Source organism: Amblyraja radiata, chromosome 27 (genome assembly GCF_010909765.2).
Source record: "Amblyraja radiata isolate CabotCenter1 chromosome 27, sAmbRad1.1.pri, whole genome shotgun sequence".
NCBI classification, from domain to species: Eukaryota; Metazoa; Chordata; class Chondrichthyes; order Rajiformes; family Rajidae; genus Amblyraja; species Amblyraja radiata.
In genome coordinates, this window is record NC_045982.1 from 6,523,161 (window position 1) to 6,543,931 (window position 20,771).

At 47.6% G+C, this 20,771-nt stretch overlaps 1 protein-coding gene across 2 annotated transcripts in view; it reads left to right on the top strand.

Annotated features, from left to right (window-relative positions):
• The first annotated feature begins 6 nt into the window (after positions 1–6).
• The window catches only part of hivep3 (HIVEP zinc finger 3), a 270,815-nt gene continuing 250,050 nt past the window's right edge, over positions 7–20,771 (top strand). For both annotated transcript variants that reach the window (XM_033045001.1, XM_033045004.1), the window contains exon 1: positions 7–347. The gene's annotated coding sequence lies outside the window, so the exon portion shown is untranslated. The remainder of the gene's footprint in view (positions 348–20,771) is intronic.

The following is a 20,771-nucleotide window of genomic DNA, read 5'->3' on the forward strand; positions in this document are numbered from 1 at the left end:
CTCCTCCTGCAATGAGCACACACTGAGCCCAGTCCGTGGCGGCTGCAGTCAGTGTGTAGCAGAAGCCAAGAGCGATGCTGTATAGCCATTGACATTTCCTGCTCTGGGCGCCAACCAATGCGCTCGTAGCAGCGCCGGAGCGACGACACATGAAATATGATAATTTGCTGCTGTGATAGGTTTTGGAGAGCAGCGCGGCTCTGTTGCAAAGGTCTGCCTTGACAGGGCCGTGTGCTCATGGGGCTCCTGCTGTGCACTGAATGCCAGAATGCAGGGGTGCTGAGTTACACACAGTGCCTCTGGGACCGTCCGTCGCCCTCCCACAGCTAGTGGACACTGATAGCCAGGTGAGTGTGTGTTGTGGAGGGTGGAGAGGGGGGGGGGGGACATCTGACCTGTGTGTGTGTGTGTGTGTGTGTATATTTGCAATGTGTTGTGGATATTGCCATGTCTACTGATGCTGTACACCCCTCCCCACCGGGTTACTGCGTTGTACATTTTTCATTCAGTATATTCACCCTGTTTGTGATGAATGATTCTACACCCCCCCCCCCCCCACCACCACCTCTGCTTTCAAAACACAATTTAAATCCTTCCTGTCACACCCCCCCCTCCCCACTGCTCCCTCTCTCGTTTCTCGCCTGAGCTGATGTCAATGGAATATTTCCACTACTCTACCACACACCACCACCACCACCACCACTCACCCCCCCCCCCTCCACTCAATGTCTCCACTCATCTCCTGTTCCTTCCCTCACTTCACACCCCCCCCTCCCCTCCCCTCTCACAAATGAAAATAAGAAATCAAATCATCTCCACTTCAGCTCACACTGCCTCCCTCCAAAGGCAGGTGGCTGCAGGAGGTAGTGGAGGATGTTACTGCTCTGTGTAGCTGGCAAGATATTGCAGTGGAGAGAGAGGGGGAGAGAGCAGGGGAGCGAAGGGAGCGATGGAGAGGGAGGTACGGAGAGAGGGAGAGAAGGGAACGATGGTGTCAGGAGAGGGATGAGACTTCAACCAAGAGTCAGCGTGTGTTGCAATCCGCATTTTGGCTGGCTGGAATAAAATGAATGCCGGCTCCAGGATTTCACTGCCTTTTGGGTTTTATGCTGCTGCTGTGTCTTGAGTTCGGCCACTGCTCGGTCTGATTGGGAGTATGGGGCTCACTCGGGCACCTCAAGACAATTCCAGAGGCCTCAAGTGCATCTTGGAGCAATGACAGAACAGGGAAAGGGGGGGAATAAACATATACAAGCTCCATCGTAACCCTTGAGGTACCAGTCGATAGTGTCGGTACCATAGCAACATATCACTCGTTGGCCAGTGATCATTAATTTAATAGGTGGATGATGACATCATTGCACAAGTCTGCAGCTAAATTTTAAGAATGAAAATAAGAGTAATATTTTTTTTATAATGGGGGAAAAGACATATTTACAATCGCACGTTTATGTGACTTGTTCAATGGACATTTTGAACGAATGCATTTATGCTAGAACAGAAATTTGTTTTTTTTTGTAAATCCTGAGGTAAAATGTGATTCTTGTATTTGTGCGATCATCATGTTTTGCTTTCACGAACGTGAACATTTTGGACTGGGGCCTTCTGGTGAGGCAGCACCAGCGTACCTTCCCAGTGAGTGTTGACAGCCGAGGGGGCATCAGCGAGAGGAGGGGGGGTTGTGTGATCTGTTGGGGGTATTCGACATGGTAATAGGGTTCATTGAGGTGGCCGCTGAGATGTATTTCCATTCGCAAGAGAACAATTGAAACATTATAAGATTGTTAAGGGCTTGGACATGCTAGAGGCAGGAAACATGTTCCCGATGTTGGGGGAGCCCAGAACCAGGGGCCACACGCAGTTTAAGAATAAGGAGTAAAGCCATTTAGAACGGAGACGAGGAAACACTTTTTCTCACAGAGAGTGGTGAGTCTGTGGAATTCTCTGCCTGGTGGAGGCAGGTTCTCTGGATGCTTTCAAGAGAGAGCTAGATAGGGCTCTTTAAAAATAGCAGAGTCAGGGGATATGGGGAGAAGGCAGGAACGGGGCACTGATTGGGGATGATCAGCCATGATCACATTGAATGGCGGTGCTGGCTCGAAGGGCCGAATGGCCTACTCCTGCACATTGTCTATTGTCTATTGATCAAGGGCCAGGAAACTAAGATGGTCACCTGTAGACACAGGAACAGACCCTTCGGTCCATAATGTCATAGTGTGGAAACAGGACCTCCAGCCCAACTTGCCCATGCCGACCAACAGGCCCCATCTACCCCAGTCCCACCTGCCTCTGTTTGCCCCATATCCCTCCAAACCTATCCTATCCATGTACTGTCCAAATGTTTTTTAAACGTTGTGGTATTACCTGCCTCAACGACTTCCCTCGTTCCATATACCCACCAACCTATGTGTAAAATACGTTGCCCCTCAGGTTCCTATTAAATCTTTCCACTTTTCTCCCTTAAACCTATGCCCTCTGGTTCTTGATTCCCCTACTCTGGGTAAAAGTCTGTGTACAATTACCAGATTCATTCCTCTCCTGATCTTATGCACCTCTATAAGATCACCCCTCGTCCTCTGGTGCTCCAAGGAATAAAGTCCTAGCCTTCTCAACCACTCCATCTTTACTGTAGCTCTGGCCCTCAAGTCCTGGCAACGTCACTCCTCATAAATCTTCTCTGCACCCGTTCCAGTTTAACGCTATCTTTGCTATAACAGGGTGACCAAAACTGAACATAAATGTAGCCGCTCCCTCGCCAAAGTCTTGTACCAACTCTCTACGTTGAACATGATGCAAAACTATGGAGCGAAGGAAAAAGGCAACGTTTCAGGCCGAAACCCATCTTCAGTCTGAAGAAGGGGTTTCGGCCCGAAACGTTGCCTTTTTCCTTCGCTCCATAGATGCTGCTACACCCGCTGAGTTTCTCCAGCTTTTTTGTGTACCTTCGATTTTCCAGCATCTGCAGTTCCTTCTTAAACAACATGATGCAAAACGAAATGGATCCTTTTTACCCGCATGTGATGCCTGTCCCTCCATTCCCTGTCTATCTAAAAGCTTCCTAAACACCATTAGGTGTTGCAGGCTAGAGGCAGGAAAAATGTTCCCCATTTTGGGGCAGTCCAGAACCAGGGGTCACAGTTTAAGAATAAGGGGTAGGCCATTTAGGACTGAGGTGAGGAAAAACTTCTTCACCCAGAGAGTTGTGAATCTGTGGAATTCTCTGCCACAGAAGGCAGTGGAGGCCAATTCACTGGATGTTTTCAAGAGAGAGTTAGATTTAGCTCTTCAGGCTAAAGGAATCAAGGGATATGGGGGAAAAAGCAGGAACGGGGAAATGATTTTAGATGACCAGCCATGATCGTATTGAATGGCGGTGCTGGCTCGAAGGGCCGAATGGCCTACTCCTGCACCTATTTTCTATGTTTCTGTGTTGAGCCTTATTGAACACATGAACATCAGAGGAAGGTGTGGGCGGACAAACCTGCTCTGCCATTCAGTGTGATCATGGCTGAATAACCTACTCCTGCACCTTTGTTTCGATGTTTCTATTATCGCATCTGCTTCCACCATCATTCCTGGGTGCACGGAAATACTAATTTTTTAAATTTTCAACGAGCAAGTTTCATAAGTTTGCGTGCCATTTAAGTATAGATACTTTGCCATTTAAAAAAAAAAATTACTATTATTTTCATTCTTAATCCAGGCACCTGCCACTGTGTTTAAATTGAAAAAAAAACACGCCCCACACATCTCCTTTATCCTTTCCCCCTCTGGCTTTAAAGCTTCGTAGAGATTGAGCATAATGAGATGCCGCAGAGAATAGTTGAGGCAAGAGCATAGTTATGTTTCAGGGAAAGGTAGAAGTGGGAGAATGAAGTGTGGGAGAGGTTTGGACAGCCTCTCTAAACCAAACCCTAACCCTTCCCAGTCCAATACATTGCTTCTCTGAAGATAGACACAGGATGCCAAAGTAACTCAGCGGGTGAGGCAGCATCTCTGGATAACATGGATAGGTGACGTTTTGGGTCGGGATCCTACTATAGACAATAGGTGCAGGAGTAGGCCATTTGGTCCTTAGAGCCAGCATTGCCATTCAATGTGATCATGGCTGATCACTGCTGTCGGTATAAAAATGACTGAGTGAATGTGAGTAGAAGAAATTACTGGAGAAACTCAGCGGGTGAGGCAGCATCTCTGGAGCGAAAGAATAGGTGACGTTTTGGGTCAAGACCCTTATTCAGACTGGGGGGGGGGGGGGGCGGGAAGAAGAAAGGAAGAGGCGGAGACAGTGGGCTGTGGGAGAGCTGGGAATGGGAGGGGAAGGAGGGAGAAAGCAAGGACAACCTGAAATTGGAGGTCAAAGTTCATACCGCTGGGGTGTAAACTGCCCAAGTGAAATATGAGGTGCTGCTCCTCCAATTTGCGGTGGGACTCACTCTGGCCATGGAGAAGTCCCAGGACAGGAAGGTCGGATTCGGAATGGGAGGGGGTGTTGAAGTGCTGGGCCACCGGGAGATCAGGTTGGTTAGTGCGAACCGAGCAGAGGTGTTGGGCGAAGCGATCGCCAAGCCTACGCTTGGTCTCACCGATGTAGAGCAGCTGACACCTAGAGCAGCTGATACAGTAGGTGAATGTACAATAGATACAATACAGTGAATGTGAGGGATACATGAAGCTGGGGATATTGGAATCAGATTTGTTGCATCCTTAGACACAAAATGCGGGAGAAACTCAGCGGGTGCGGCAGCATCTATGGAGCGAAGGAAATAGGCAACGTTTCGGGCCGAAAACCCTTCTTCAGACAGGCAGGTTCCCTGGAGAGAAGGAATGGGTGGTGTTTTGGGTCGAGACCCTTCCTCAGATCTGAACCATTCCCCATTCCTTCTCTCCAGAGATGCTGCCTGCCCTGCTGAGTTACTCCAGCATTTTGGTTTAAGCTAGCATCTGCAGTTCCTTCCTACACGTTTGTTGCCTCCTTGTTTGGTGATGAGGTCCATTTCCGATGGAGACACTGGTCATCCAGGCACCATTTAATGAACTCTCTCTCACGCAGCCTGTCATCAACTGCATGGATCGCTGGAGTAACACAGCGGGCCAGGCAGCATCTCTGGAGAACATGGGTTAGGCCCTCCACAGGTGCTGCCTGAGCTACTCCAGGGGATGGGAGATTGCAACCTTCACGTGGTCCGCCCTGTTTCGACAAATGCAATCAACCCTGCGTGCACGATCAAATAAGATCAAATAGAACAAGTTGCCCGACAACTTTAGGCTGTGCACGCCATACACAAGAAGAAGAAGCTACTCCAGCATTTTGTGCATTGCTCTAGACTCCAGTATCTACAGTTCCTTGTTTCTCCATCATCAGCCACATTTTGATTCGGCTGCAGAGATGTACCGTGTAGGAAGGAACTGCAGAAACTGGTTTAAACCGAAGATAGACTCAAAAATCTGGACTAACTCAGTGGAACAGGCAGTATTTCTGGAGAGAAGGAATGCGGGATGTTTTGGGTCGAGACCCTTCTTCAGAACCTTCTTTAGTGCAGAGATGTCCCAATGGCTTCCTTTGACCCCATTCATCTGCCGTGCCCACTGTGTTTCTTCACCTCTGTATTTTTCTTTACCGACTCTGTCCATCTCTCATTTTGCCCCCTGCATCAAACGCTAAATAGTTTCACTTTCTCATTCAGCATGAAGGCCTCAAGGAAACAAGAACATTTAATTGGGTCCACGAGTGAACAGCTCGTTCTCCTTGTTACCTGTGGGATTCTCAGCGGGTCTTTCTGGCTCCTCACCTGAAACACCATGGTCCTCTCTCTCGCTCTCCCACTCTCACTTTTGCTCGCTCCTTTGCTTTGTTTACGCTCTCTTGATGGCCCTCATGCTCTCTAATTCACTCTCGATCTCACTCACACTCTCGCTTTCGATCCTGTTTGCTCTAGTTCATGCTCTTTGCGCTGTCTCTCTCTGTCTCTCTCTGTCTCTCTCTGTCTCTCTCTGTCTCTCTCTGCCTCTCTCTGCCTCTCTCTGCCTCTCTCTGTCTCTCTCTGTCTCTCTCTGTCTCTCTCTGTCTCTCTCTGTGTCTGTCTGTGTCTGTCTCTCAGTGTGTCTGTGTCTCTGTGTCTCTCAGTGTGTCTGTGTCTCTGTGTCTGTCTGTCTCTCTCTCTCTCTGTCTCTCTCTCTGTGTCTCTGTCTCTCTCTCTCTCTGTCTGTCTCTGTGTCGCTCTCTCTGCCTCTGCATGAAACCCAATACTGTTCATTTCTCCCGCCAGACAGCTCACTCTTTCCCGATGCATTGTAAAGTTGAAGTCATTCCAGGCTAGCGAGTGGGCAAGTGCAGGATTTAAGTTAGCTGCCTTTTGTAAAGATACTGTTAAACATGGGCAAACGAGTGTGAGGTTGCAGGCCATATTTACTGCTATGTATGATTGAGACCGCTATTCAGGGGCGGCACTGTGGCGCTGCGGTAGAGTTGCTGCCTCACAGTGGCAGAGACCCGGGTTCGATCCTGACAATGGTTGTTTGTCTGTACGGAGTTTGTACGTTCCTCCCGTGGCCCGCGTGGGTTTTCTCTGGGATCTCCGGTTTCCTCCCACACTCCAAAGGCGTACAGGTTTGTAGGTTAATTAGCTTGGTAAAATTGTAAATTGTCCCTAGTGTGTAGGATAATGTTAGTGTACGGGGATCGCTGGTCGGCGCGGATTCGGAGGTTGGAAGGCCCTGTTTCCGCGCTGTATCTCTAAACTAAACAATTGGTTTCTGTCTATGTGGAGTTTGCATGTTCTCCCTGCGACCGCAAGGGTTTTCTCCGGGTGCTCGGGTTTCCTCCCACATTCCAAAGACATGCAAGTTTGTAGGTTTATTGCCTTCTGCAAATTGTCACGAGTGTGTAGGATAGAACGAGCGTACGGGTGATTGTGGTCGGCATGGGCCGAAGGGCCTGTTTCCATGCTGTGTCACTCTATACTCATGGCAGGAATACTATTTTATATATTTCAAACTTTTAAGTAAAACATTTACAATTGAATCCAACCATTGCACTGCTGACCTGCTTTGATTCCCAAAATATATTTTTGGTTATAAGGAACTCTATTTTTAATCATCATTAATTGGTTTGATCTGACCATCATATCAAATGCCCAATTATTTTGACCACATAGTCTACAGACTTTGCGATTTTCTTTGTCCAGCAGTCGTACTTTCCCCCCAATAGTACAGCAATTCTGAAGCCGAATTCAACAGCAGTCTGAAGAAGGGTTCCGACCCAAAACGTCACCCATCCTTTCTCTCCAGAGATGTTGCCTGACCCGCTGAGTTACTCCGGCACTCTGTCTATCATTGTAAAGTAATTCAATGTGTGTTTGCACTCTTTGCCTGCACCTGTGTGTTATATCATCATGTATATTGTGCACTGTTGCCAGATTTGCAGTTTAATGTAAAATGGTTTCTCAGTAGCACAGTTATCCAGGTATCATCCCCTCGAGTGAATATCGCTCATCCACGATATTTAGTTGTCTTGCAGCGCTCGCTATAATTATCACGGGCTGCGATGACCAAACCCATGTTTTAGTTGTGGAGTAATTGCGACATATGCTCTTACATACTTGGCTAATAAATTCTTTGTGTCTTGTATCCTGAAATGCTGCACTTGGGTCAGTAGATGGTTGTGTTATTATATACGCTGTGGTTGCGTTTGAATACTTTATTGTCACCTGTGACAAGTCACAGTGAAATTCCTTGCTTGCGTACCTAGCCAGGTATGCAAATAGTTGCCACATAAAGGGCGTTTACAAAGTTACAAATCCCCCTCCGCAACGCGCCAGGTCCCCCCTTTGTTCAACCCCCCCACCCACATCCCCTCACGGCGATCCACCCATGCCAGGTCCCCGATGTTCTCTCTCCCCCCCCCCTCCCAGGCGGTCCCCCCATGCAGGGTCCTCCATGGTTCCTTCCCTCAGCAGCGACGTCATCACTTTCACGTGGTCCGTCCTCATCCGCCGGTCGGCGCCCTCATCAACCGCCCAAGCCGCGATCTCCAGCCGCGATCTCCATCGACTCGCGGTGCACGGGCTCAGTCCGCCATGGGCTCTGCGGGAGTTCCGCGGAATTTGCGACATAACATATCGACTATGTGGTGCGATGGTGAGGTCCAGGCTGATGGTCGGTGCACGAGATATTATGAGCGGATTATTAGGGTCTGTGTGAAGGCAGCACTCCTGTCTGTGTGGGTGTTTGATGTAACTAGGTTACATCACTGCAACGTATATCCCATGGTATTGCGAGTCAGCCCTGGACATGTTGGAGTGTGACGTGCCTCTATGTTTGTGTATGTTTGTCATCATGAGTTGGAGCAACTGCAGTCTCCTGCGATATATTTACATCTTTGACACTTGCATGGTGGTACATTTGATGTGAACTACCCTCTGATGCACCGGGACAACATGAGTTGAGCTTGTGCACGGTAAGGCGGATGCTCAGCTTTGGCATCAGTTTATATTGCGAGAAGTCGTGGGCAAGAATAGGCGTGAAAGTTTAAAAGTAAACTTAATTAGAATCAGTCATACAGTGTGGAAACAGGCCCTTTGGCCCAACTTGCCCACACCAGCCAACATGTCCCATCTTCACTTGTCCCACCTGTCTGTGTTTGGCCCATATCCCTCTAACCCTGTCCTATCCATGTACCTGTCTAATTGTTTCTTAAACATGGCAATAGTCCCAGCCTCAATAACCTCCTCAAGCAGCTTGTTCCATATATCCACAACCCTTTGTGTGGAAAAAGTTACCCCTCAGATTCCTTTTCAATCTTTCCTCCTTCACCTTAAACCTATGTCCTCTGGTCCTCGATTTCCCAACTCTGTGCATCTAGTGTGGCTGTGAGTTGATTTTGTATGCTGTAAGGTTGAGGTTCAGTTTTATCAGCAGATTATTCAGTGAGAAGTCGGGACAGGAATAGTTGTGAAATTAATTTTTTCACAACTGCCCTGTCATTAGACAAGATGGCGGTTAATTTTTAGTTTGGTTTAGCGATACAGCGCGGAAACAGGTCCCTTCGGCCCACAGAGTCCACGCCAACCAACGATTCCAGAACACCAAGACTATCCGATACACGCTAGTCAAAGTTGTACAATTTTACCAAGCCAATTAGCCGACAAACCTGTACCTCTTTGGAATGTGGGAGAAAACTGCAGATCCCCGAGAAATCCCACGCAGGTTACGGGGAGAACGTGCAAACTCCGTACAGCCAGCACCCGTAGTCAGGATGGAGCCCGGGTCTCTGGCGCTGTGAGGCAGCAACTCTACCGCTGCGCCAACATGCTGCCCGTTAATCTGCTATGATTTCCCCATAAACTGCGATTAATTGAACCAAATGTTGTTGATTTAATTCTTGAACATCTGCAGCTGAACATGCACCATTCTCTGGGAAAGAGAATTCCCAGAGATTTGGAACCTTTGGAGTGAACAAATCTCTCATCTGCGTCCTAAATAACGATTTAGAAGGATCATATGACATTGGAGCAGAATTAGGCCATTTGGCCCATCGAGTATACCTTGCCCCTCCACAGCTGTCTGTAGCAATAAATTCCACAGATTCACCACCCTCTGGATAAAGAATTTCCTCCTCATCTCCATTCCAAAGATTTGTCCTTTTATTCTGAGGCTGCGCCTCTGGTCCTAGACTCTCCCTCTAGTGGAAACTCGTAATCTGGATCACCTCATACTCCCCTTGAACCTCTCCGCTCTGAAGAAAATAATCCCAGATATGATTCAGATAACTGAAGTCCCTGAGCAAAGAAACAAAGTGCTGGAGGAACTTGGGTAGCATCTCGGGTAGCATCTGTGGAGGGAATGGACGGACAACGTTTTGGGTCAGGATCCTTCTTCAGATTGATGGGGTGTGGGAGAGAATGCTGGAAAAGAGAGGCAGGAATGGGATATAGCCTGGCAAGTTGCAAAGCCCGGAAAGGTGTTGTCAAGCTGGAAAGGGTACGGAGAAGATTTACTAGGATGTTGCCAGGACTAGAGGGTCTGAGCTATAGGGAGAGGTTGAGCAGGGTGGGACTATTCCATGGAGCGCAGGAGGGTGAGGGGTGATCTTACAGAGGTGTATAAGATCATGAGAGGAATAGATTGGGTAGATGCACAGAGTCTCTTGTCCTGAGTTGGTGAATCGAGGATTAGGGGACATACAGCAGGTTTAAGATGAAGGGGAAAAGATTTAATAGGAGTGCGTGGTGGTGAGTGCATGGAATGAGCTGCCAGAGGAGGTAGTTGAGGCAGGGACTATCGCAACGTTTAAGAAACAGTTAGACAGGTACATGGATAGGACAGGTTTGGAGGGATATGGACCAAATGCGGGCAAGTGGGACTAGTGTAGGTGGGACATGTTGGCCGGCGCGGACAAATTTGGCCCGAAGGGCCTGTTTCCACGCGGTGTCATTCTATGACTCTAAGTGTTAGGTGGAAACAGGTGAGATAGTGTCAAGGGGTAGAAGCGAGAAGGAGACAGAAGGGTGTCAAATAATGAAAGAATAGGAGGAATAAAATGTAAAGTCGGTGGTGGATATGGTGGAAAGGTGCAGGGGAGGGGAAAGAGAGGGCCGAAAAGGAAATGAGGAAACTTAAAGATTGGAGGGATGTATTGTATTGTATTGTATTGTATTGTATTCAAATTTATTGTCATTGTCTCAGTTAGAGACAACGAAATGAATTTCCCACATGGGAAATGGACGTAAGTATGAGAGGAAAAGGACAGGTTCATGGCAAAATCTGCCGGGGGGGGGGGGGGTGGAATAGTTGGAGGTGGAAAGAGGAGGGGGAGGGGATTATTATTTGAAATTGGAGAATGCAGTGTTCATACTTTTGGGATGTTGGTTACTCAGGTGGAATATGAGATGTTGTTCCTTCAGTTTGCATGTGTGTGTGTGTGTGTGGCTTCACCCTGGCAGTAAAATAGCCCATGGACAGAAGGATCAATGTGGGAATGGGAGGGGGAGTTATAATGGTTTGTGACCGGAGCTTGGTGGACAGAACGCAAGTGTTCGGCAAAATGGTCGCCTAGTCCACGTTTGGTGTTGCCGATGTAGAGGAGCGCAGAATACGATACGCAAGGTTGGAAGAGATGCAAGTGAACCCTGGTCTCACCTGGAAGGGCTGGATGGAGGTGAGCAAGTAGGTAAAGGGACAGGTGTTACATCTTCTGCAGTTGCAGGGGAAAGAGCATGGGGAGGGGAGCGGGTAGGTTGGGAGGGGTGAGCGAACCATGAGAATTGCTAAGAGAATGGTCTCCATGAAACCTGCAGGTTGATTGGCATGGAGTAAATGTTAAAAAACATTGGATTTAATGTGTGTGTGTGTGTGTGTGTGGTAGTGTTAATGTGTGGGGATCGCTGGTCGGTGCGGACTCAGTGGGCCGCGGGGCCTGTTTCCGCGCTGTATCTATGAACTAAAACTAAAGCTGAACTAATTCAAAGTCAAAAAGTCACCAGAAGGGTGTTGGGTCTCACTGAAAAGTCCAACATCTTTACTGTGGAAGAGATCAAGATAACTTCTGTCCAAGAAGGAACTGCAGATGTTCGAAATCGAAGGTCTGAAGAAGGGTTTCAGCCCGAAACGTTGCCTATTTCCTTCGTTCCATAGATGCTGCTGCACCCGCTGAGTTTCTCCAGCACTTTTGTCCAACTTCTGTCCTTGCTGGTCTTGCAATTTCAAACAGTAAATCCACTAGCAGCCAGTTCTGAATGTTACAGTAAGTGCAGAAATTATGGCTGCTCTCAGCAGTGGGCTAATTTAGTTTGAAGTGTGATATTTGTTATGACTTTTTTTCCACACATTCATGCTTCACAACTGTTGCATAATTTTCACCTCACATCTCCATGGCATTGCAGGATTTTGCAGACGGCATCATGAAAGCTGATGTTAATCAAGCTGGGACATTGCACCGCGCTCTCCTGGTACTATAGTGAATCTTACTCAGTAACACATGACTGCATTGACTAGGGAGATATATCCAGGAATAAGGGAGAGTCATTCAGCTTCATGTGTTTGGAAACATTGAATTGATTGAAAGATACAGGGTGGAAACAGGCCCTTCGGCCCGTTCGAGACCATGCCTCCAGTTTCTTCCCAGCTGTTATCAGGCAACTGAACCATTTTATCAACAACTAGCGAGCGGTCTTGAGCTACTATTTACCTCACTGGAGACCCTCCGACTATCTCTAATCAGACCTTACTGGACTTTATCTTACATTAAACATTGTTCCCTTTATCATGTATCTGTACACTGTGGATGGCCCGGTTGTAGTCATGTATTGTCTTTCAGCGGACTGGTTAGCACGCAACAGAAGTTTTTCATTGTACACGTAACATTAGATTAAAATAACTAACCTGTTAACCCTGTACCTGTGTAAATAATCCATCGCCTGTTCACACTAGTGCGATGTTATCCCACTTCCCTCGTCCACTCCCTGCACACTCTGGGCAATTTAGAGTCCATTAACCTACAAACCCGCACCTCTTGGGGCGTGGGAGGAAACCCACGTGGTCACAGAGAGAACGTGCAAACTCCACACAGATAAGCCCCGAGGTCTGGATCGAGTAACTCTACCCCTTCGCCACTGTGCCACGAGATAATAATAGGTGTCGGCTGTTGCCCACCTTTTCTTCATTTACCCATGTGTATTAAAAAAATGAGAGGTCGGTAGATCGGGTAATCGCACAGAGTCTCTTGCCCAGAGTTGGGGAATCGAGGACCAGAGGACATATGTTTAAACTGATGGGGGTAAAGATTTAAGAAGAATCTGAGGGGTAACCTTTTCACTCAAGGGGTGGTTGGTGCATGGAACGAGTTGGCAGAGGAGATAGTTGAGGCAGGGACTATCGTAAACGTTTAAGAAACATTTAGACGGGTACATGGATAGGACGGGTTTAGAGGGATATGGGGCAAATGCAGGCAGGCAGGACTAGTGCAGATGGGACATGTTGGCCGGTGTGGGCAAGTTGAGCTGAAGGGTCTGTTTCCACGCTGTATCACTTTATGACTCTGTCGTAGAACCCTAACTGAATGAAAATCTGCTTGTCAGAATATTGAAATATTTAATTTCCCCCATTCCCCAAGCTATCCACTAACGGAACGGATAAATGTTTTAGATCACCTAAACATGAAGAGGTGTTTCTTTTCATCACCGTCCACAGCCTGGCTTTGATTTTTTTTTCCCTCCGTGCCTCCTTGCTGAAGACTTCGCTCCCCCTACTGTACCTGCACGTGGGGAAATAATGTGTGTCCATCTGTGAGCAAGCTTGAGGGGCTGGCTCATGTACTGCTGCTTCAGTATCTCAGCCATTCTGTTCATAATAATCAACTAAAGCTCCTTGAAATCATGAACTCAGGGCATTAACTGCCAAGAAAAACTGTTCTTAATTTAACCCTGTGTGTAGGAAGGAACTGCAGATACTGGTTTACACCGAAGATCGGCGCAAAATGCTGGAGTAACTCAGCGGGATGTAATGGGCGATATTTTGGGCCAGATCTGAAGAAGGTTTCTCGACCCGAAACGTCACCCATTCCTTCTATCCAGAGATGCTTCCTGGACCGCTGAGTTGCTCCAGCATTTTGTGCCTATCTTAATTTAACCCCTATGGCACAATTCATTAGTTTTAGTTGAGAGACACACTTCACAAAACAGGCCACTGCGGCACACCGAGTCCGCTCCGACCAGCGATCCCCGCACAATAACACTATCCTACACACACTATGGGCGATTTACAATTTTTCCCAAGCCGTGCTGTCAATTTTCCCATTCCAGGGGGGATTGCACAAACTCCGTGCAGACAGCACCCGTAGTCAGGATCGAACCCGTGTCTCTGAGGCAGCAACTCTACCGCTGTGCCCTTCACTTACTGAACATACCCTTGTTGAGTTGGTGGCTGTGACACGGTGTAACATTCTGTTTGTCAACATTCCACGATCCCAATGCAATGCTGTTTTAACGTAGCTTCATACAATAATTCCCTGATATTCAAATGTTTGATTTACAGATTTTTGCTGCATGCTGTTGACTCTTTGAGGTTTGTGCCTCCAACTTAGGTAGATATTTTTTTATAACCATAATGAATAGCGCAACACTAATGGTGGACGGGAATGCACTAACTCAACAGCCAGTGTGCCTTTTGACAAACTGTCTTGCTTTATAAAGTTTTGCTTCAGTCAAGTCTAGTCAGGTTTATTGTCATGTGCTCAGTTACTGTAAGGTGCAAGCACAATGCAAATCTTACTTGCAGTAAAACATTTCAAAGAATGTTAGCAAATACTCAAATTTGTCCTTGGAGAGGGTGCAACAAGATGGGAGGTTGAGTCATATAAGCATGGAAACAGGCCCATTGGCCCAACTTGCCCACACCAACCAACATGCCCCATCTACACTAGTTCCACCTGTCTATGTTTGACCCATGTCCCTCTAAACCTGTCCTATCCATGTACCTGTATAACTGTTTCTTAAACTTTGTCATAATCCCTGCCTCAACTACCTCCTCCGGCAGCTCGTTCCATACACCCACCTCCCTTTGTGCAAAAAAAGTAACCCCTCAGATTCCTATTAAATCTTTCCCTCCTCCTCACATTAAACCTATGTGTCCCCTGGTTCTCGGTTCCCCTACTCTGGGCAAGAATCTCTGCGCGTTTACCCGATCTATTCCTCTCACGATTTTGTAATTAAGCAGTAAAAAGGGAACGTTCTTTCCAGCGAATGATTTCTGCAGTGAAGATGAGCAGATTTTCCAGTTAACGTCAAACACTAATTTCACTGGGACACAAAAAAGCTGGAGAAACTCAGCGGGTGCAGCAGCATCTATGGAGCGAAGGAAATAGAACCCATAGATGCTGCTGCACCCGCTGAGTTTCTCCAGCTATTTTGTGTACCTTCGATTTTCCAGCATCTGCAGTTCCTTCTTAAACACTAATTTCACTTCTCTTCTTGGAGATCTTCCGAGTGTGAGGGGGTGGCTGGAAAGTGAACCAGACACAGGGAACGGCAGAGGCTGGAGTAGAGTCATAGAGTGATACCATGTGGAGACAGGCCATTTGACCCAACTTGCCCACGCCGGCCAACAAGTCCCAGCTACACTAGTCCCACCTGCCTGCATTTGGCCCATATCCCTCCAAACCTGTCCTATCCATGTACCTGTCTAACTGTTTCTTAAACGTTGCGATAGTCCCTGCCCCAACTACCTCTTCTGACAGCTCGTTCCAAACCCCCACCACCCTTTGTGTGGAAAAAGTTACCCCTCAGATTACTATTAAATCTTTTCCCCTTCATCTTGAACCTATGTCTTCTGGTCTTGGATGGCACTGTTCGCAAACCGTGCTGTGATACGCCCTGATAAAATGCTTTGTATGGCGCATCTGAATGTACCGGACAAAGGGGGCTCCATATCCCTCCAAACCACTTATCCATTTACACAGGTACATGGATAGGACAGGTTTACAGAAATCTTGAGCAAAGTACAAAATGCTGGAGTAACTCAGCGGGTCAGGCAGCATCTGTGGAGAGAATGGATGGACATCTGGAGATGGGCATCACAACAGTCTGAAGGGTCCTGAACCAAAATGCTCATTCCATCCACAGATGCTGCCTGACCCGCTGAGTTACTCCAGCACTTTGTGATGTGCGTATAGTGGGATGGGACGTAACTGGTTGGTATCGGAGCCAGAGACGGAATCTCAACCTGATTAAAATCTCACGGACCGCTGTCAGACTGCCTGGTATTATTTTAGTAATAAAAAAGGAACTGCAGATGCTGGTTTATACCTAAGATAGCCGCAAAGTGCTGGAGTAACTTGGCGGGTCAGGCAGCATCTCTGGAGGAAATGGATTGGTGTCATTTCGGGTTGGGACCCTTCTTCAGACTGTGTCTATCGGGTCTGAGGGTCAGGATGTTATAATGACAGGCCTGTGGGTGTGGATGACATATTCAGGAGCAGCCTCTGTGATACTGAAGGATGTATGGCTATTAGATGTCCAAGTCCATCCCATCTTTACAGTCGGGCGCTTGAGGTACAAGAGGAGAGGGATTATTCCCAGCGGAATATTTATCCCTTGGTGAGCATCAGTGAAGGAATTTATTACATTGATGTGTCTGGGTTTGCCCTGTGCTGAAGTCAGCTGCTGCATGTTCTACTTTACAATGGGAGCAGTGATTACAGGTTGCAGCCATATTAGCAGCGAAAGCCACAGGAGATGAGCGGCACCTCCTTCTCCACTCAATCTGTTTTCACTCTTCGGAACATGAGCCTGTTAAAGCAGTCGGCAGGATTGTAGTTAATTTGTGCCTTAACCGTAATACACTTGCCCATTGACTACAGTTTTGACATTTTCAATTGACACCTGGGCTCACGGCTTCTCGGGCGAACTCAGGATTCCTGTTACTCGAGCATTGGCAACTGTTTCCGAAATGACCAGTGCTAATTCAGAGGTAATGACCCCATTCTGAACTTCCCCCACCCTATAAATTACTAACTCCTTCCCAAGGGAAAGAATAATTGCAATGGGACAGCATCCCTGACAAGCACAGTAGACACTTTTCACTTAGTTTAGGGTCATGTGTACTGAGGAACCGCGAAAAGCTTAAGGTGGACACAAAAAACTGGAGTAATTCAGCGGGTCAGGCAGCATCTCTGGAGAGGAAGAATAGGTGACGTTTCGGGTCGAGACCCTTCTTCAGAATTCTGAGATGCTGCCTGACTCGCTGAGTTACTCCAGTTTGTTATGTCTATCTGGGGTTTAAGCCAGCATCTACAGTTACTTCCTACAGATGCAGTGAAAGTATTTTTTTAGTTGTGTGCTATCCAGTCAGCGGAAAGACTATACACGATTGCAATGTGTAGGAAGGAACTGCAGATGCTGGTTTAAACCAAAGATAGACAAAAAAAGATGGAGTCACATCAGGTCAGACAGCATCTTTAGAGAAAAGGAATAGGTGACGTTTCGGGTCAAGACCCTTCTTCAGATATGATTGCAATCAAACTGTCCACAGTGTACAGATACAGGATGAAGGGAATGATTTTTCGTGCAAGGTAACATTCAGTAAAGTCCGATTGAAGATAGTCCGAAGGCCTGCAATGAGCTAGGTCAAGACTGCTCTCCAGTTGGTGATGGGATGGCTCAGTTGCCTGATAACAGCTGCAGTAATTACTGTAAAGATGGGATGGTAACAGCGAGACTGAGCACAGTAACATCTCACCGGCTCCTGTCAGACTATCTCGTATTATTTTAGTAATAAAAGGGAACTGCAGTTGCTGGCTTATTCCAAAGATGGACATAAAGTGCTGGAGTAACTCAGCAGGTCAGGCAGCATCTCTGCACAAAATGGCTAGGTGATGTTTTGGGTCAGGACCCTTTCCCATTGGGTATGAAGGTGGTGTGAGTATGGGCCCCGTCCCTGGCGTGTGGGACCAGGTGCTCTGTGGCTTTTCGGCCTGTGAATTCCCCCGGGTTGAAACCCTCTCGCGGCACCACGCTTCTTTGTTGCCGGTTGTCAATAGACAATAGGCGCAGGAGTAGGCCATTCGGCCCTTCGAGCCAGCACCGCCATTCAATGTGATCATGGCTGATCATCCCCAATCAGTACCCCGTTCCTGCCTTCTCCCCATATCCCCTGACTCCGCTATTTTTAAGAGCCCTATCTAGCTCTCTCTTGAAAGCATCCAGAGAACCGGCCCCCACCTGAGGCAGAGAATTCCACAGACTCACCACTCTATGTGAGAAAAAGTGTTTCCTCGTCTCTGTGCTAAATGGCTTACTCCTTATTCTTAAACTGTGGCACCTGGTTCTGGACTCCCCCAACATCGGGAACATGTTTCCTGCCTCTAGCGTGTCCAAGCCCTTAACAATCTTACATGTTTCAATAAGATGTCCTCTCATCCTTCTAAACGCGAGAGTATACAAGCCCAGCTGCTCCATTCTCTCAGCATATGACAGTCCCGCCATCCCGAGAATTAACATTGTAAACCTACACTGCACTCCCTCAATAGCAAGAATGTCCTTCCTCAAATTAGGGGACCAAAACAGCACACAATACTGTGGCTTGTGTCAGTGGCTTGCCGTAGTTTGAGGTCAACTAGGTGGTAGTTTGTCGTAGCTTGTTGTAGACATTGTCGTAGGGGGGGGGGGGGGGGGGGGGGGGGGTCCAGTCTCCGCTTTTTTGGCGACCTGCTACGACTGTGACAGTCACCGGCAGTTGCCGAAAAAATTGCCTAAGTGGGACAGGCCCTTAAAGATTTAATAGGAACCTGAGGGGAAATCTTTTTACACAATGGGTGGTAGGTACAGTATGTGTAACGAGCTGCCAGAGGAGATAGTTGAGGCAAGTACTATCACAATGTTTTAAAAAGATTTGGACAGGTACATGGATAGGGTAGGTTTAGAAGAGGGATATGGGGCGGGCGCAAGCAGATGAGACAAGTGTTGATGGGGCATGTTGGTTGTCGTGGGCAAGTTGGGCCGAAGGGTCTGTTTCTGCGCTGTATGACGCTATGAAAGGTAGACACAAAAAGCTGGGGTAACTCAGCGTGACAGGCAGCATCTCTGAACATAAGGAATGGGTGATGTTTCGAATCGAGACCCTTCTTCAGACGAGTTAGGGGAAAGGGAAACGAGAGATATAGACGATGATGTAGAGAGTTAAATGACAATGAATGAAAGATATGCAAAAAAGTAACAATGATGAAGGAAACAGGCCGTTTGCTGGATGTAAACGAGAAGCTGGTGCGACTTGGGTGGGGGAGGGATAGAGAGAGGGGGAATGCCGGGGTTACTTGAAGTTAGAGAAATCAAGATTCATACCACTGGGCTGAAAGCTGCCGAAGCGAAGTATGAGATGTTGAAGCGAAGTATGAGATGTTGTTCTGCCAAGTTGCGTTTATCCTCGCCTCTTCCTGACAATGGAGGAGTCCTAGGACGAAACGGTCAGTGTGGGAATGGGAAGGAGAATTAGTGTTTAGCAACCAGGTGCACCTACCTATGTCACAGGTAGGCATACCTATGAAAGGTATGTATTGGCAGAACAGCATCTCATATCTCGCTTGGGCAGCTTTCAGCCCAGTGATATGAATATTGATTTCTCTAACTTCAAGTAACCCCGGAATTCCCTCTGTCTCCGTCCCTCCCCCACCCAAGTCGAACCAGCTTCTCGTTTACACCCAGCATACAGACAAACAACGGCCTGTTTCCTTCATCATTGTTACTTTTTTGCATATCTTTCATTCATTGTCATTTAACTCTCTACATCATCGTCTATATCTCTCGCTCCCCTTTCCCCAAACTCGTCTGAAGAAGGGTCTCGATTCGAAACATCACCCATTCCTTCTGTTCAGAGATGCTGCCTGTCTCGCTGAGTCACTACTGCTTTTTGTGTCTGCCTTTCATAGAGTCAAACAGCGCAGAAACAGACCCTTCGGCCCAACTTGCCCACGACAATGGACATACCTATGAAACGTCTGTCTAAACTCCCTTCCCATTATGATTCTAATAGTTCTCAGCTCAAGATTATGCACATTTAGTTTTGTTCCAGGCATCTGCTTCACGTCAATCTTCACACAGGTGGAGAACATACCGCAGATGCCGGAGCATGTTGAACGCATCTTTCAGGTTTTATAGGTAATTCGGAGTATAAATTGGATCTATACCAGCCAAGGATTAAAAGCAAGCGGGACGCCGAATGCGGAAAGTAGTTTGGAAAACCTGACGATAAAAGCACGAATCGGTGGCTGTGTATATCAACCTCAGCTGGTTCAACCAAAACCATGTGGGGATCTATGGCAGGAAAGAGAGTATTGAAGAGTGCGGATGTTGCCAGGACCTGAGGGCCTGAGGTATAAGGAGAGGTTTAGTGTAGTTTAGAGATACAGTGCGGAAAATATGCCACTATTCATGTGGTCTGATCACCCCCCGAGCCATAGGCAAAACTCATTGATTTCACACCACCCTCACGATAATATCTCGGAGAGCTCTCTTCCCCTGCATGTCAAATTAAACAGGCAGACTAAACGTTCAGCTTGAAGTTATCATTCCAATTAATACCAATCAATGATGTGATTTGAAAGTCATGCATAATAATGAGACATTTCACCACGTTGAAAGCTCATGAATTGTTGATCAAAGATGTACACTTGACAGTCGTACAGTTTATTCGTTGAGTTGCTGAATCACACAGACCCGTTTTGTGTTGCGTTTGACCCCTGACCTGTTCTGACAGAAGATATTTTGACCAAGGAGCAGGAGTAAAGGACCTGCCCACTTAGGGGACCTTGGCTTGCAAATTACGCGACCTCGTGGTCGCTTGAGGCGTACGGGCCTCGCGGGGCCGGTCCCACTTAGAAGCGCGGAGGCGTATAGAGTTGTGCGGGGCTGGTCCCGACATCGCGCGGGGCTCCGAAATTCCTGCAGTGTCTGGAAAATTTTGCGTGCCAACGGCCTGTCGGCACGCAGGCGCATTGCGGTCGTACGCAACCCAAATTCAGTCCGCCCGCCTCCTGCCCAGCTGATTGGTCAACATGACGCAAATTACGTCACGCGCGAACTTAGCGTGAATTTCGCGTGAACTCCGCTTCCGTTTGGTCGCGCCAAACGCACGCAATCGCATGCAGGAGGGACAGGACCTTAAGGGCGCTGACATTGAGTGCAATAGCCAAGAGTCAACCTACACAACACAACAACCACATTCCAGTTTATAGCAGCATAACATGCCTGTAAACGGAATACCCATGTCGGGATGTGAACAGT